Raw genomic sequence first — 6,755 nt, forward strand, 5'->3', positions numbered from 1 at the left:
AATATGTGCATGTTTGTGTATACAGCAGTTTAAAAATATTCAAGATCTGAAAAGTTACTGGGACCTCCCTGACCAGTGTTTGGATGAGATCCTGTAACTGGGAGGTAAGCAGAACATTAAAGCACCAAGGCTATCTTTATCCAGAAGGCACTTATTGCTGCCGCAGCCATTTGAGCTCTGGGTCCATGTCTGTAATCATGTCCAGAGAGAAGTCAAGGCCCACAGCCTACTAAAGTGGAAAATTTTGCAGGAGAACCCTTCCTCTCAGCTGGAGCCCCAGATGTTACATCCTCAGGTATGGATGAATTGGATTTAGATTTTTCTCTCCTACCTCTGCAGCCATTGGGAACTGCTCAGATGGCTGCCTTGCTATCTTTGGAATGGAGAAGAAAATGGATCTCTGGGGTTGTGGCTTCCAGAGACCCTTCCTTAGGAGGGTCCAGAAGAATCCTCTCTCAGATTTGCACCCTGAGTAGGCAAAGCCTAATTAGACCAGGGACACTCAAGACTTGAATTTAGCCTGATATGGTTCAGGAGTGTGAAGCCCCTAGGTAGCAGGCAGAATGCAAATGCAAATCCTTTTTGAAGGGGAAAACAGTTATCCCAAGGCCCCAGGGAACTCTCAAAATATTTTTTGAGGTTAATGGCCAGCAAGCAGTCAAAGATATAAGCATTGTTTGTATACTGCTTGAAATGTATTAGACTTAAAAGTAAGACCCTAAATTGTAAAACCACAAGAAGAAAATGTAGGGAAAAAGCTCCTCAACACTGGTCTTTACAACAATTTTTTGGAAATGTTATCAGAAGTGCAAGGAACAAGAGCAAAAATAAGTAGGTGAGACTACATCAAACTAACAAGCTTCTGAGCAGCAAAAGAAACAATCAGCAAAATGAAAGGGCACCATATGGAATGATAGAAAATATTTGCAATATTCCATCTGATAAGCTGTTTTTATCAAAAATATATAAGGAACTCATACAACCGAATAGTAAAATACAAAGAGTACAATTAAAAAATGGACAAAGGATTTGAATAGACATCTTTCCAAAGAAGACATACAAATGACCAACAAGCACATGAAAAGATGCTCAACATCACTAATCATCAGGGAAATGCAAATTAAAACCACAATGAGATCACCTCACTCCTGTTAAAATGGCTAAAATAAAAAAGACAAGAAATAACAAGTGTAGGCGAGGATGTGGAGGAAAGGGAAATTTTTTGCACTATTGGAAAAATGTAAATTAGTACAGCCACTGTGGGAAACAATACGGAGTTTCCTCAATGAATTAGAAAAAGAATTACCATAAGATCCAGCCATCACAATCCTGGGTATATATTTGAAGGAAAGGAAATCAGTATCTCAAAGAGACATATGTATTCTCATGTTCATGGTAGGATTATTTACAATTGCCAAGACATGGAAACAGCCTAATGGATGAATGAATAAAGAAAACATCACACACACACACACACACACACACACCACACAAAGGAATATTATTCAGCCATGAAAAAGAAGGAAATCCTGCCTTTTGGGACAACATGGGCAGAATTTGGGAGTATTATGCTAAGTGAAGTAAGTCAGACAGAGAAAGACAAATACTGTATGTTCTCATTTTATATATGGAATCTGAAAAAGCTGAAGTCATAGAAATAGAGAGAATGGAGGCCAAAGGTAGTAGAAAGGGGAAATGGGGAGCTGCTGTTCAATGGGTATAAAGTTTAATTGTGGAAGATGAAAAAGTTCTAGAGATCTGCTGTATAACATTATGCTTATCATTCAACACTAGTTCGCTTAAAAATTTGTTAAGAGAATTGATAACTCAGTAATAAAAAAGGTATGTGAAAGGACAAAATGGATGTTTGAGAAATGGGGCAGAGTGACTATTTCATGTTCTAGATGGAATATTTCAGTCAGTAGCCTATTGGTAAAATATGTTCATAAAAAATAAAAGGTAACATGGAAAATAGAAAAAAAGATATTATTAAGATAGCAAAAAGGCAAGCCTCACAGGATATTTCTAAGACATATAGTCAAGAAAAGGCTCTTGTTCAGAATATATAAAATATATATATAAACCAATAAGAAAAATATAGACAGCTCAACAGAAAAATGCCCATAGACTTCAATAGGCATTTACAAAACATCTTTCCAATGGTCAATAAACATTTTGTAAGGTATTCAATATCATTGGTGATAAGGAAAAGGCAAATCAAAACCACAATGGGATATCTATACCTACCTCTTAGGTTGGTAAAAACTTTCAAGTCTGAGAGTTCCAAGTGTTGGTGAGGATGTGGAGCCACAGAAACAACCTCCACTGGTAGGAATAGAAATTGATAAACCGCTGTGGAAAACAAGGAGGCATTATTTATTATAGTTGAATATATACATATTGTTCCATGACCCAGAGATTTCCCCCTAGATGGGATATACCTAGAGATACATTTACAGGTACCAGGATGAGTGCTCCCGCGTGTTCTTAGAAATATTTGGCTTAAATATCTTAAACTGAAAATGGTTAAAATGCCCATTAACAATGGGATGGATAATCAGTTGTGATATACTCACACAATGAAATGCTTCACAGTACGAGAGGGAACAGACTGCAAGTACACACAATAACATGGATGAATCTATTGACTTAAGGTTAGGCAAGAGCAACAGTTCACATAGCATGATTCCATTTATGCAGAATTTAACAACACAGGCAAAAACCAATCTATGTAATTAGGGATAGATATAATAATGGTAAAAATATAAAGAAAAGCAAAGGAGTGATAATTGGAAAAGTCAGATTAATGGGAGGGTTTTATGTATGGCTCTGCAGGTTATATTAACAGTAAAAATAGCTTCTAAAATGCAGTCTAATAGCTAACCGTATGGCTTCAAGGCAATAATCTGAATCTCTGTTCTTTCTCCTTTATTAACACTTACCTAACCTTAATTTTCCTGCTTTACTTCTGTGCTCTTTTATTTTTCTATCTTGTTATTTCAACCGTTAAAAATCAGCTAATATAAATGTTAACTTTGATTGTGTTTCTGTTATGCTGAAAGTTGATGTCAAAATATAAAAAATTTTGCAAAAGAGCCATTTTCAAGCAAAACAGTTTTATATGACTGACTGGCTGAACTCATTGAATAATCTCACACAGAGAAACATATTCACAGTCAGGCACCTCATGTTGTTTTAAAAGCAAAAAATGTGGCTATTTGTAAAAGCCAAGATAACTAATTTATTTCAGTTTTCATTCTGTTATTTAGATCATGAAAAACCAATGCTTACGAAAGATTTTGGGGGGCACACAAAAATCTAGTGTTTAACAGGTGAAAATGAACTTTTACGACAATTGTTTTTAAGTATTTCCACAAGTTCAATAAAGGAAATATGGTTTACATATTCAAAATAATAGGTTTGGGGAACGTATATGCATTTTTGGAAATGATTTAAATTTAAGACGTGGGTAAACATTTTCCAATGAATTATGTATAGCAATATCATCTATTATCTCCCAAATCATTTATGTATTTAATTATCTCTTCTCCAAATATAATCTACAGGAATATGACTCCCCAAGTTTTAGCCAACAGTCATGCTAATAAGTATGTTTCTAAGACTAATGGCCTCACATCTAAGATTTAGGAGTATAATTGATATGCCTATGTGTTATTTTTTTTAACATTTAATAAAAAAAAATTGCAGTCAGAAGGCTGACCTGTGATCGACAACTCCTGGGCTATTAAAATCGCAGCCCAAATCCCTTCAGCCTCACCTTTCCATCTTTCTGTACCTCTTCCTTTATTTATCCCAGTTCTCAAGTTTTCTGAGGAAGACAGGAATGTCAGAGAGTGAGAAAAGAAGTTGTCCATAAAAGAATACTATGTGTGGAAAGAACCCTGAAAGTAAACTGTAACCTTTAATCTAAAACCTTTGCTCATGTCATTAAAAACCTGACAAGGTGAAAGAGACCTGTTACTTTGGCAGTTAGTGTTTTTCTTTCAATGTCAACCAAAACCTTTGTGTAGCATCTTCTGTAAATGTTGGAATTCAAATTGCTGAATCTGTAAAAATTCTATACAATTAAAATTTTATGAATCCTTCTATCATATTTATAAGAGATTTCTTGCTTTACCAATTCACCTAATTTCAAATTTGAGAAATGCATCAGTTGAATAATAAGCCCATGTCAAGGAAAATAACCTTCTTGTCCTTTACCTTGTCTTGTTAGCTGTGGCAGGCAGTGGCCTGCTCTCCCTCTAGGTATATGAACGTGAGAAAACTAAATATGAAAAGCTACTGACCGACAATATTTGGTGCTTCTTCAGGCTCAGCAAGTACCATATTCTTATCTTTCTTTTTTTTTTTTTTTAAAGATTTTATTTATTTATTTGACAGAGACAGACACAGTGAGAGAGGGAACACAAGCAGTGGGAGTGAGAGAGGGAGAAGCAGGCTTCCTGCGGAGCATGGAGCCCGATGTGGGGCTCGATCCCAGGACCATGGGATCACGACCCGAGCTGAAGGCAGACGCTTAACGACTGAGCCACCCAGGCGCCCCTACCATATTCTTATCTTTCTTATCCCTATTTCTCATCCTTATGCCATATTCTTATTGAATCCTGAATAGAAAACTGCTCATTAGTTAAATATACAAAAATGAAGTATTAATTCACTGATGGTTGGTAAATATTAGCTGTTGAAAGAGTTTTAAGCATTATTTATTTAAATTATGTTCATATTTTAAATATTGTTAATATGGACTCAGAAGCTTTTTTTTTTTTTAGAATCTTTTAGACAGAGAATCTCTCAATTCTTAAGTAAGATTTCATTATATCTGAGGGCCATTTTCATCCAGGACAAGTCCCTCTAATTTTATCATGAAAACCAGTGCTTTCTCTGACTGACTTAGTTTGCTTAGTGTTAAAACTCTAGCTCCAACCACGTTGTTGCAAATGGCAAAATTTCATTCCTTTTTATGGCTGAGTAATATTTCTTTGTATATATATGTATATATATATATATACATACATATAGATACACACACCACAACTTCTTTATCCATTCATCAGTTGATGGACATTTGGGCTCTTTCCATAATTTGGCTATTGTAGATAATGTTGTTATAAACATCAGGGTGCATTTCACTCATCTGTGGAATTTAAGAAACAAATGATCATAGGGGGAAGAAAAGAGAGGCAAACCAAGAAACAGACTCTTCACTATAGAGGACGAACTGATGGTTACCAGAGGGGAGGTTGGTGGGAGGATCAATAAAATAGGTGTTGGGGATGAAGAAGAGCACTTGTGATGAGCACCTGGTGTTGTACCTAAGTATTGGATCACTAAAATGTACACCTGAATGTAATATTACATTATATGTTAACCAACTGGAATTTAAATAAAAATTTAAAAAAATGAAAAAGGGAAACCAGTACTTAAATAAGATTAACTTCAGGGCACCTGGGTGGCTCAGTTGGTTAAGCGTCTGACTCTTGATTTTGGCTCAGGTCATGATCTCAGGGTCCTGAGATTGAGCCTCTGCATCGGGCTCTGCACTGGCTTGGAGCCTGCTTAAGATTCTCTCTCCCTCTCCCTCTGTCCCCCCCCCTCCCACGTGCTTGCATTCTCTCTCTCTCTAAAGAAATAACAATAAAATTTTTAAAAAGATTAACTTAATAAATTCTCCTTTGCAGAAAACTATCTGTATTGTCTCTATCTGTTCTCATGTGGTAACTCGAGGGTAAATCCATCCACCCAGGTATTAAATGAAAGTAATTTCCCCTTGAAACGTCTAGGTGTAAAACTCTTTCTCATTTATTAAATTGCAAGTTGTGACACTTATGTAAAATATAACTCCAGAAATCTGGGCCCAAATAGTTGAAGACATCTTTTTGTAGGAAGGTTTTCTTCTTAAAAAAAAAAGGGGGTGAAATTTATGCTTGTGAGGTTGGTGTTGAGAGAAGACTGCCAGTGTCAGTTTAATATATTCTGATTCACATTGTTCATCTATGTACACTGACATCTTCATACATACGCAATTTATTCATGACTAGGACAAGCAAAAGGAGGAATGGATATAAAGGAAATTGGATTTTTTTTTTTTAAGAAAAAGAGTGTTAAGAAGTCTGAAAAGTGATAGGAAAACGTACATGGCAAAGAAGAGCATGATGTAGAGAATAAATCAAAAGAACAGATGATGAGTTTACGTACATTGCAGTGATATTTCACACAATTTCGATTATTTAAAAAAATGAATCCTAAAATAATAATCCTCGACTATATTTCAATGAACATAATCATGTTGATGGGATTAAGTGAATCTGATGAGCCAGCTTTATGGCCGTTTGTCTTGTTACTCCTTTCAGGTTAGATATCAGAAAAAAAATTATATGGGAAAAAGTTCTGCTGCTAATAACTAGCAAAATCAATAAGGATGTTTTAATAGCCATAAAGCACAAAATATAACACTTACATTTACCTATTATACCCCTGCCCCTCCCCCCCCCACCTACAGGTCTAAGTTGTATAGAATTGCTTTCTAAGTTATGGCCCAACTCATCGGGGTTCTTTTTTTTTTCTTCTTCTTTTTATTCTTATGTTAATCCCCATACATTGTGCATAACACCCAGTGCTCCATGCAGAATGTGCCCTCCTCAATACCCACCACCAGGCTAACCCATCCTCCCACCCCCCTCCCCTCTAGAACCCTCAGTTTGTTTTTCAGAGTCCATCGTCTCTCATGGTTCGTC

Source organism: Leptonychotes weddellii, chromosome 8 (assembly GCF_054177405.1).
Source record: "Leptonychotes weddellii isolate Sample4059 chromosome 8, ASM5417740v2, whole genome shotgun sequence".
In the NCBI taxonomy this organism is placed as follows: Eukaryota; Metazoa; Chordata; class Mammalia; order Carnivora; family Phocidae; genus Leptonychotes; species Leptonychotes weddellii.